Source organism: Sciurus carolinensis, chromosome X, assembly GCF_902686445.1.
Source record: "Sciurus carolinensis chromosome X, mSciCar1.2, whole genome shotgun sequence".
In the NCBI taxonomy this organism is placed as follows: domain Eukaryota; kingdom Metazoa; phylum Chordata; class Mammalia; order Rodentia; family Sciuridae; genus Sciurus; species Sciurus carolinensis.
In genome coordinates, this window is record NC_062232.1 from 18268700 (window position 1) to 18281019 (window position 12320).

Here is a 12320-nt window from a genome sequence, read left to right on the forward strand (position 1 = left end):
CTGAGTTTTCCCCCACAAAACATAGCATTTGCCTTTGATTTTCACAATATAATCAAAACATTATTTCACTTAATCTGTTCAGAGCACAACTGGCTTTTCACTTTAAATATTCTTGATTAGGGGGAATAAAAGGACTAAATTATCATTGCCTTCACTCTTTTATTCTTAACTCCAAATGACTCAGCCACATCTTTCTTGTATTTTTCTTCCCAGAACTTTTCAAATAAACTAGCTTTTATATTCTTTTGCCTATTATCCAAAATTCAATGCCTTGTTCCATTTTTGTAAATATAATATAATGTGATTCTATACAAACTTGAGCAGCTTAACTTTGCCTTTTCTTAATGCACCATACAGTCTCAAAGATTAGTGAAGAAAGTATATTGTCAGAGAATACATATTAAAACATAATTCACTAAATGATGTGATATTACACATACTTCAACAGTCTATATATAAAAGCCAAACAGAATCTTTGGAAGCAGCCTTAGATTTTTTGGAAGCAGGCAGAATAGAAATATTAACTTAATTAAATTAATTGGAGGCATAACTTTTGAGATGTTTGCAACCATGTCAAATGAATCATTTGAAATGTCTCTTTTTTTGTTTCTTAAAATGATGTCTTAATGCAGTGGTTAGTTTTGTCTTTTTACTCTCCCTCTAGATTTCAATAAAAATTAAGAATTAAAATATTTTGACCAAAATAGTCTCAGTTAAGATTTTACAGTATAGTAATGATTCTAAATAGCTTTAGATACAGAATTTACAAATGATCCTCTAACTGGAATCTGGGTGCTCCATGGATTTGACTTTTAGGGATTAGGTCAGATAGGAAGGGAGAGAAGCTTCCACTGGAAGAAGGGCCTTCAAAAGCTTTTCCCTTTGGGGCCAAATTGAGGAGAAAATAATGTAAATGTTTCTCTTGGAGCTACTAGCTAAGTACCTCTGACTTATCCATTTTCCAAACTAGGCTATCTTATAGGGGTATTAATCTTTACTCACCATTTCTTGTGCAAAGACACTTGCTCTGCACTACACTTCAGATTTGCCATGCAAGACATATTTTAATGCTTTCACTTATTTAACATTTAGACAAAATGTCTTGCAGTTCCCTTCCTGGTAATTTCCACAGGAATTATATTTTGTATTTTTGCTATAGATATCTTTAACTTCTAGAATTTTGCATTCTTTATGAGTAATATTTTATCATGTTATTTTTTTCTCTTTTGTCTTCTGCTTTTGAATGGGTTGATCACAACATAGAATAATTGTGTCAATAGTCCATGTCCTAAAATAGAGAAAAGGATAGGATCCCCTTTTTTCCAGTAAGTTTTATATAGACCTTTCCTATGATTTCAAAAGCAGGTATTCCATGCTGGCTCAAGCTATATCCCTTGATCAGAAAAATTAGATAGGTGATTATAATAAGACTAACATTATTACCTCATGTACATATATGACTGCATGACCAATGTGATCCTGCAATATGTATAATCAGAAAAATGCAAGATTACACTCCATTTATGATCTATCAAAATGTATAAATGCATTCTTCTGTCATGTACAACAAAATAGAACAAATAAATTTTTTTTAAAAAAGACTAATAGTGATAAAACAAAACACAAGTTATTCCCAGAAAAAAATATGAAAAACGTTCTCCAGAGGAAGTTCAGCAAAATTTCTGAGAAAATATTGTTATTTTCTTCCCAGGGTAAGTTAGTTAACAGGTATGAATTAAGAACTAAAGTTTCTGATATAACCAACCACCTGATAGCAATCTAAGTTTCCAAACATTAGAGAAGCAAAGTAGGAAGAAATCTTAACTGTAAATGGGCCTTCAGTGTACTGCTTAGGGTCAAATCTCTCTATAGATTTAATAGGGGAGAATAAGAATCTGGAGAAAATAAGTAGATTTTTTTTTCTCCTCTAAGGTAAACTGTATTACATGGAGACATCTCCTTACTTGACCAAGAGTTAAAGCACTCATTTTGGGTAAAGAGAAATTGGCTTAAGTTGAGGTTATCCCAGTGCTCCTCCTTGCTGTATTATTCACAGTCTAATAAAAATTTCAGAGCCCACCAAGATAGTTTTCTTAACTCACAAAGCCCTAGCCTATCCAGGAAATCTCTGATGCATTCGGTTGCTATTAGTGAAGGGCACATAAACTCATTAGTTAACAAATATTTTTTAGTACCATCAATGCACTGGCCCATATTGTATCCCTTGATCAGAAAAATTAGATTCATTTTGAGGATGCAGATGGCTAAGATACCCATGGACTGACAGGCAAAATAGGAACATTCACCATTAATGTAGTAGAATGATAAGCCTAATGGGAGATATACCTAGTGCTATGCAGGGAGGAGTGTCTTAAAGTTGTAGGGAAGAATATGGAGAGGATAATGCCTGTTTTAGGTATTAAAAGATGACAGGTAAGCAGGAATGCGGAAGAGGACTTTTAAGCAGAACACTAAACAAAGTTATACGGTATTATATACATAGGTGCCTGAGTGGCTGGCATTAAAAATCACTGAGATAAAGTGGGAGGAATAGGCAACAGCAAAATTATGCAGAAAAAATCCAAACTCTCTATGATAGAACCATTTATGAAGTGATTTGGTCATATCTATACATTTTTTTATACAGACTACTAGCCATGGAAAGTATAGATTTGAGAGGGACAGGATGGGGAATGTTAATTCAGAGGATGTTGCAATAAACAAGTGAAGGGATGACTCAGGTGAAAAACAGCAGTGGAGTTTTTTTCTTTAGATGGAGATAAGAAGATGGGTTTAATAATTATTCAGGGGAACTTGGTGATTGACTGGATATGGGAGGTTAGGAAAAGTGCAATATCAAGATCAATTACCAGAATTCTAGCTGGTTGAATGGGTAAATTATTTCTTCTGCATATAAACATACAAAACAGAAACAGAAAACATGGAAGAGGAGGCATTCTGAAGTACTACTTATGTTTTGGACATTCTAAATGTGAGACACCTGTGGATCATTCAGGAAGGGATTTCCAGTACACAGTTTCTGAATTCACATATAGGAATGTGAAACTCAGTATGGACAGAAGATACAAGTTTATGAGTCACTACTAAAACAGAAATATGAATGATACAGGAAGAATGTGAGATTTCCACTGAGGAGTTCCATGGAACAAAAAGAGAAAATAAATAAATATAAGGAGAATGCAGTGTGATGGTAGTCCATTGAACAAAAAATTTCAGGTAGAAAGGAGTGGAAAATTGTGTGAGGGGCAAAAATGACGCTGTTCTGGTAAGAACTGAAAAAGAAATGCAGTGGTTTCATCAGTTTAGATATCCTTCATGGCCTTATTTAGATCTTTGCAAACTAGATGTCAGAATGGTAAGCCTTATTACATAAGGCTTTAACTTTTTCACAAGTTGATTTTTCTACCTTTTCTCATAGCCTATGTATATGTTTTATCCACTTGGCTCTACCATATGATAACCCTTCTTCAGTTTACACATTACCACTTGTATCACTCCTTTCAGATGAAATCCTAGTTGCTAAAAATGATACCAACTCTTTCTTATCTCATTGTATTCTCACCACTTGTAGAATGATGGCACCCTTTAAACTGGGCTAAATTTGAAATACCCTTTCCTCATCAGATTGTAAGCTTTTCCATGGCACCCTGTTGATCTTGCTCATCTCCACAAAAAGCCTTGCAGGCAAAGATCAGTCACAAAAATGGTGCATGTTCCAGCAGGATGCCTAGTGATCCTCCCCAGAACAAATAGTCTTGTTAGAAGATATCTTGAGTTCATTTGTCATCTTCTGCCCTGCTTCCAGTAAGGTGTGGAACCTTCCATATTACCCCAACTCTAGGTACAACTTCAGATTATAAAACTGTTTAGCTGTAGTATATTTTCTTCTGAATGCCAGGATGACCCACCACTTGTATTATCTATCATCTGATCCATTGGACTTGGTGTTATCCTATGGGACTAGGGACATGGGGAGCTGCCACCATACTGATCTTGCATTGCTATCTGTGTAAATAATAAAATTTCTAAATCCACTTGGGGTTGTTGTCTTCTTACTGACAGAATCTATGAAGTGTAATAAGCCAATTTAGCAGCTGCCACCATGCTACAGCTTAGGTACCACTCACTTGACCACTTGGCACAGATCTGATCTAGGAAGTCCATAAATACTCCCAAAAGAAGTGAGCTCTGCTGAACCTCCTCTGCCTGGATAAACTAGGCCAGTCCAGCATGGCCTAGTAAATCAGCAGTAGCAGAAATAACAACTCAATTTCAAATTTGAAAAGACTGCATTTTTTCCTAATCATTAAGTCTCCCTGTGATTACCCCATAATTAATGAGAGCCCCGTGTTAATATTGCAGGATAAGAAACAAAGCAAAACGCCTTATCCAAACCCTTCTGAGTTTTAACATTATTTACAAAACAACTAGATTCAGTGAATTCTCTCATATTCAAGATGTTAAATCCATTTTCATCTGAACATTTAGCAGTCTTACTAGGTAGTGACATGTGAATGAAAAAAATTCATGCTAGATGAGCTCAAAAATACTGTTTATAAGTTAATTTGTTCATTTACATAGATACAAATTTAATGTCAAAGTTGTTTAAAGTAGGATCAATTGTTTAATCATTGGCCAATAATTGGAATAATACAGAGAAATAAAGATGAGGAGTAGGAAAGTATTTATTTTCCACCATAGATTTTGTCTTCGTTTTTTCAAATAGATCTTATTTACTTCTAGGAAGATTGGCCAGTTGCTCATACCAAGTGGAACAAATCAGTTGTTCTTAGTGATGAGGAACTGTATCCAGAAAGATATAGAGACATGTAAGTTTGTCACTGATTTTGATATTTTCTACATTTTTAAAGGAAATTTAGTTCTTTGGGTGATAAAATGAAAAGTTTAGTTTCTTTAGTTACTCTTACGAATTATTTCAAATACTTTGTAGCACAATTTTACCTATCATTTGCTGACTTTTCAACATAACATCTACTCTGTAAAGGCCTCATACGAACAAAGCACTGTAGATACAAAAACGAGTAAAATATTGCTATCCTCAAAGCTTGTAAATAAAACAAAGCATGCAAATAGATATTTTTGACATAATATAATGGGTGTTTTTCACAGTATGAAAATATAAGTGCATACCAAATGAATAAATGAACAAGCATTTCTTTAGATTATAAGATGGCAATTTAATTTATATGTCTACTGTTTTGTCTCCATTCATTCAGCAAGCTTTTATTGAATGGTCATCATGTACCAGGGACTGTACACAGTTTATAATCTGTAAACTAGTGGATAGGATGGACATAGCTATGTATGAGGAAATCAGTGTGCCTGAAACACTGATTGGGCAAAGTTGTGGAGACGACAAGAGGGCACTCGGAAAGTAGGAGAAACCATACTTTATTTTACACCAGCGGGCCCAGAGGAGATTAGCACTCCAAAATTCTGAGTACCTCTGACTAAGTTTTCATAATATTTATAGACTGTCTAGTGTCATAAACTTTCTAGTCTAAAATAGTACATGATTGGACACAAGATTTCAAAAAACAATATATGATTGTGTATAAGGGTCTTAGAGTGGGAACTGTTTACAAAAGCAGACTGTGATAAAGGAAGCTGGCTTACAAGGTCTTCTGTATCTCTATATTTGAGCCCTGAGCTTTCACAGGGGCATTTACACTTCAAAGGGACATGGTTAGGTCCCTGGGAAAGTCCTTTACATTCTAAAAGGAAGGAGTAAATGGTGCTAATTAAGTTCTGAAGCCCAACTGGCAAGAACAGGGGGAGGAGAACTCTCTCTCTCCCAGGGCAATGTCCTCATTTTACTTTATATCCAGCCCTGAGTCAGTTACCCACTACTAAAGGACATGAAAAGAAACTAGAGAAGTAAGCTGGAATTGAAGAAAATAGCTTGTATTATTCATATAGTAACTAGTGAAGAACTATTAAGACTTGTAAGCAAGTCAGAAATGATTTAAACCTTTAAGAAGGTGGGTCTACTTCCAGAAAGATAGAATACATACATCCCCTTCTATCTTCCTCTAAGAACAAGTAAAAACCTTGGAAATTATACATAAAATAAAAAGACTCTGAAAGGTAGAGTGAGGAAAGTGGAATGGCAAGGAAACTCAGACTCAAGGAATGACAAGGCAGTGAGTTACCTAGGTTTTTAACTTTTTGCCTCATGTATCCCAGACTTAGAGCTGCAGAAGTCAGCAACCTGGAAACATCAAGGGCACAGACCAAAGAGGCCCTAGAAAAACCTGCTTCCCCTGAGTGACTAGGAAGGGCCAGCCTAGCAAGACAGAAAACATTAAGACAACTCTACTTTAACATTAAGTAACATTAAGTAACTACTCTACTCCTCTCAGGCATCCCAGAGAAAACTATGCCTGCACCTCTATCCATGCCTGCAAAAGGCAAAGTAGGGAGCCTAGATTTCCAACATTGCCAGGATGTAGCAAGGCATCCCAATATCCTCATCATGGTGGTATTAGAGAAGTTCAAGTAGGAACTGGAACTTTCACTTTTGCTGGAAAGTCCTAAGTTCAACCCCTCTGAAATGTTGAATCTGTACTGTTACCTCCATTCAGCAGTAAGGGAGTAAGTAGTCTTCTCGCCTCTTGGATGGCATCAGAGGAATACTTGTGAAAAGTCAAGACTCCAACCACAGCTCAGCAGTAAGGAGGTGAGAGGTTACCTCTCATGCCATGATGCCAGCAGTGACCAAAGAGTGAGCTTAAATAATGAAACACTCTTATCCATCTCGACCAGGGCAATATTAGAAGAAGTCTATAGGAAGGTTAGAATTCCAACCATAGCCTAGGAGTAATGAAAAGTTTCAACTTTAGGGTTCAATGGAGAGTGAGTGGGAACCTGAACTTTTACCATACCTGACTGAAAGAAGGCAGTACCCCTGCTTCCCCTGCAAGAGCAATGTCACAGAAAACCAACCAAAAAAGAAGGCTTAAAATAAGATCCCAAAGTTGATAACATAATACCCAAAATACCCAGGTTTCAATCGAAAATTTTGTCATACAAAGAATCTGGACAATTCTGAACATAATGAAAAAAATCCAATCAATAGAAGACAACAATAAGATGACAGAAATGTCTGAATTGTCTGACAACAATAAAATTAGAATGGTGGTTACAAGGGCCTGAAGAAAGAAAGCATAGGGAGTTACTGGTAATGGGTAAGTTCGGGAAATTGATTTGGTTGTACAACAGTGTGAATGTACATAATGCTATTGAATTTAACACTTAAAATGATTTCAGTGGTAATTTTTATGTTATATATATTTTACCACAATGAAAAATTTAGAACACAAAAAGAGGAAACCATAGAAAGAAGCAGCACATTTTTCAGATGCTAAAAGAAAAGACTTATCAACTCTGGATTCTATGTTTAGCAAAATTATCCTCCAAGAAAGTAGTGTAAATCAGGATAACGTCAGATGAAAGAAAACTAGGAAATTTTACCCGAAGATGTACCCTAAAAGTAAATACAACATAAAATTTTTTTCTCCTCTTGAAGTTTAGAAATTATGTTTAATGGTAGAAGCAAAAAGTTTATCACCATTTAGTGTGTTTCTCAGTGTTTATATATGACTGTTGAGTATAAATAAGGAAGGTAAAGTCATATAAAGAGAAGAAAGTTTCAAAGCTTCACTTGAACTAGTAGAAGAGATGACACCAGTAGAAGTAGACTGTGAGAAGTTATATGTATAGAATTGTTTTCTTTTTTTTAAATTTATTTTTATTGTAAACAAAAGGGATACATGTTGTTTCTGTTTGTACATGCAGTAATGGCATACCATTTGTGTGATCATACATTTACATAGGGTAATTGTATTTGTTTCATTCTGTTATTTTTTCATTCCTCTCCACCTCTCCCATCCCTCTTTTCCATCTATACAGTCCCTCCTTCCTCCATTCTTGCCCCCTCCCATCCCCCATTATGTGTCATCATCCACTTATCAGCAAGATCATTTGTCCTTTGGTTTTCTGAGATTGTCTTATCTCACCTAGCATGATATTCTCCAATTTCATCCATTTGCCTGCAAGTGCCATAATTTTATTATTATTTATGGCTGAGTAATATTCCATTGTATAATTATACCACAGTTTCTTTATCCATTCATCAATTGAAGGACATCTAGGTAGGTTCCACAATCTGACTATTGTGAATTGAGCAGCTATGAACATTGATGTGGCTGTATCTCTGTAGTATGCTGATTTTAAGTCCTTTGGGTATAGGCCAAGGAGTGGGATAGCTGGGTCAAATGGTGGGTTCATTCCAAGTTTTCTAAGGAATCTCCACACTGCTTTCCAGAGTGGCTGCACTAATTTGCAACCCCACCAGCAATGTATGAGTGTACCTTTTTCCCCACAACCTTGCCAACACCTATTGTTGCTTGTATTCTTGATAATTGCCATTCTAATTGGGGTGAGATGGAATCTTAGGGTAGTTTTGATTTGCATTTCTCTTATTACTAGAGATGTTGAACATTTTTTCATATATCTGTTGATTGCTTGTAGATCTTCTGTGAAGTGTCTGTTCATTTCCTTAGCCCATTTGTTGATTGGGTTATTTGTATTCTTGGTGTAGAGTTTTTTGAGTTCTTTATATATTTTGGAAATTAGTGCTCTATCTGAAGTGTGAGTGGCAAAGATTTTCTCCCACTCTTTAGGCTCTCTTTTCACATTACTGATAGTTTCCTTTGCTGAGAGAAAGCTTTTTAGTTTGAATCTATTCCAGTTGTTGATTCTTGCTTTTATTTCTTGTGCTATGGGAGTCATGTTAAGGAAGTCTGATCCTAAGCCAACAAGTTGAAGATTTGGACCTACTTTTTCTTCTATAAGATGCAGGGTCTCTGGTCTGATTCCAAGGTCCTTGATCCATTTTGAATTGATTTTTGTGCATGGTGAGAGATATGGGTTTAGTTTCATTCTGCTGCATATGGTTTTCCAGTTTTCCCAGCACCATTTGTTGAAGAGGCTATCTTTTCTCCATTGCATATTTTTGGCCCCTTTGTCTAGTATGAGAAAATTTTATTTATTTGGGTTTGTGTCCATGTCCTCTATTCTGTACCATTGATCTACCTGTCTCTATTTTGGTACCAATGCCATGCCGTTTTTGTTACTATTGCTTTGTAGTACAGTTGAAGTTCTGGTATTTCGATACCCCCTGTTTCATTCTTCCAGCTAAGGTTTGCTTTTGCTATTTTGGGTTTCTTATTCTTCCAGATGAATTTCATGATTACTTACTCTATTTCTGTGAGGTACATCATTGGGATTTTAATTAGAATTGCATTGAATCTGTATGGCACTTTTGGTGGTATGGCCATTTTGACAATATTAATTCTTCCTATCCAAGAACATGGGAGATCTCTCCATCTTCTAAGGTCTTCCTCAATTTCTTTCTTCAATGTTTTGTAGTTTTCATTGTAGAGATCTTTTACCTCTTTGGTTAGATTGATTCCCAAGTATTTTATTTTTTTTGAGGCTATTGCAAATGGAGTTGTTTTCCTCATTTCCCTTTCAGATGATTCATCGCTTGCGTATAAAAATGCTTTAGATTTATGCATGTTGATTTTATAGCATGCTATTTTGCTGAATTCATTGATGAGGTCTAGAAGTTTTCTGGAGGAGTTTTTTTGATTCTCTAAATATAGAATCATGTCATCAGCAAAGAGTGACAACTTAAGTTCCTCTTTTCCTATTCATATCTTTTAATTTCTTTAGTCTGTCTAATTGCTCTGCCTAGAGTTTCAAGGACAATGTTGAATAGAAGTGGTGAAAGAGGACATCCCTGTCTTGTTCCCGTTTTTAAAGGGAATGCTAGCAGTTTTTCTCCATTAAGAATGATGTTGACCATGGGCTTAACATAAATAGCCTTTACAATGTTCAGGTATGTTCCTAGTTTCCCTATTTCTTCTAGTGTTTTGAGCATGAAGGGGTGTTATATTTCATTGAACGCTTTTTCTGCATCAATTAAGATAACCATATGATACTTATCCTCAAGTCTATTGACATGATAGATTATGTTTATTGATTTACAGATGTTAAACCAACCTTGCATTCCAGGGATGAACCCCACTTGATCGTGGTGCACAATTTTCTTAATATGTTTTTGGATACAGTTTGCCAATATTTTGTTAAGGATCTTTGCATCTATATTCTTCAAGGATATTGGTCTGAAATTTTCTTTCCTTGATGTGTCTTTGCCTGGTTTGGGTATGAGGGTGATATTAGCTTCATAGAATGAGTTTGGTAGGGTACTCTCCTTTTCTATTTCCTGGAATACTTTGAGAAGTATTGGAATGAGTTCTTCTTTGAAGTCTTGTAGAACTCGGCTGAGAATCCATCTGGTCCTGGGCTTTTCATGGATGATAGGTTTTTAATGGCTTCTTCTATTTCATTGCTTGATATTGATCTATTTAAATTGTGTATGTCCTCCTGGTTCAGTTTGGGAGGAGCATTTGTCTCTAGAAATTTGTCAATGTCTTCGGTAGTTTCTATTTTGTTGGAATACAGATTTTCGAAGTAGCTTCTCATTATGTCATGTATCTCAGTGGTGTCTGTTGTGATATTCCCTTTTTCATCACAAATTTTGGTAATTTGTTTTCTCTCTCCTTCTCTTTGTTAGTGTAGCTAAGGGTTTGTCTATTTTGTTTACTTTCTCAAAGAACCAACTTTTTGTTTTGTCAATTTTTTGAATTGTTTCTTTTTTTTTCAATTTCATTGATTTCAGCTCTGATTTTAATTATTTCCTATCTTCTACTGCTTTTGCTATTATTTTGTTCTTCTTTTTCTAGGACTTTGAGCTGTAATGTTAGGTCATTTAGTTGTTGACTTTTCATTCTTTTCTGGAATGTGCTCCATGCAATGAATTTTCCTCTTAGTACCACTTTCATAGTGTCCCAGAGATTTTGATATGTTGTATCATCATTCTCATTGACCTCTAAGAATTTTTTATCTCCTCCCTGATGTTTTCTGTTATCCGTGTTTCATTCAATAGCATATTATTTAGTCTCCGGGTTTTGGAGTAATTTCTGTTTTTTATTTTGTCATTGATTTCTACTTTCAGTCCATTATGATCTGATAGAACACAAGGCAGTATCTCTATTTTTTTGCATTTCCTAAGGGCTGCTTTGTGGCATAACATATGGTTTATTTTCGAGAAGGTTCCATGTGCTGCCGAGAAGAAAGTGAATCTGCTCATTGATGGATGGAATATTCTATATATGTCTATTAAGTCTAGGTTATTGATTGTGTTTTTGAGTTCTATGGTTTCTTTGTTTGGTTTTTGTTTGGAAGATCAATCTAGTGGTGACAGCGGTGTGTTAAAGTCACCCAGAATTATTGTATTGTGGTCTATTTGATTCCTGAAATCAAGAACAATTTGTGTGATGTACAGGGATGCACCATTGTTTGGGGCATAAATATTTACTACCATTATGTCTTCCTGATTTATGGTGCCCTTAGCAGTCTGAAATGTCCTTCTTTATCCCTTCTGACTAACTTTGGCTTGAAGTCCACTTTATTTGATATAAGGATAGAAACCCCTGCTTTTTTACTGAGTCCATGAGCATGGTAGGTTTTTTCCCATCCTTTCACCTTTAGTCTGTGGATGTCTTTTTCTGTGAGATGAGTCTCTTGCAGGCAGCATATTGTTGGGTCTTTCTTTTTAATCCATTCTGCCAGTCTATGTCTTTTGATTGGTGAGTTTAGGCCATTAATGTTCAGGGTTATTATTGAGATATGATTTGTATTCCCAGTCATTTGGGCTTATTTTTGGTTTTTAACTTGGCTTGGTTTCTCCTTTGAGTGGTTTTTCTCTAAGGTCGTTCCTCACTTTGCTGACCTACGTTGTTGTTTTTTATTTCCTCCTCATGGAATATTTTGTTGAGAACATTGTGTAGCACATGCTTTCTATTTGTAAATTCCTTTAACTTTTGTTTATCATGGAAGGATTTTATTTCATCTTCAAATCTGAAGGTTAGTTTTGCTGGGTATGGGATTCTTGGTTGGCAAACATGTTCTTTCAGAGCTTGAAATATTTTGTTCCAGGCCCTTCTAGCTTTTAGAGTCTGGGTTGAGAAGTCTGCTGCTACCCGTATTGTTTTCCCCCTATGTGTAATCTGATGCTTTTCTCTCACAGCCTTCAAAATCCTATCTTTATTATGAATGTTAGGCATTTTCATTATAATGTACCTTGGTGTGGATCTGTTGTGATTTTGTGAATTTGGTGTTCTGTAAGCCTCTTGTATTTGATTTTCTAT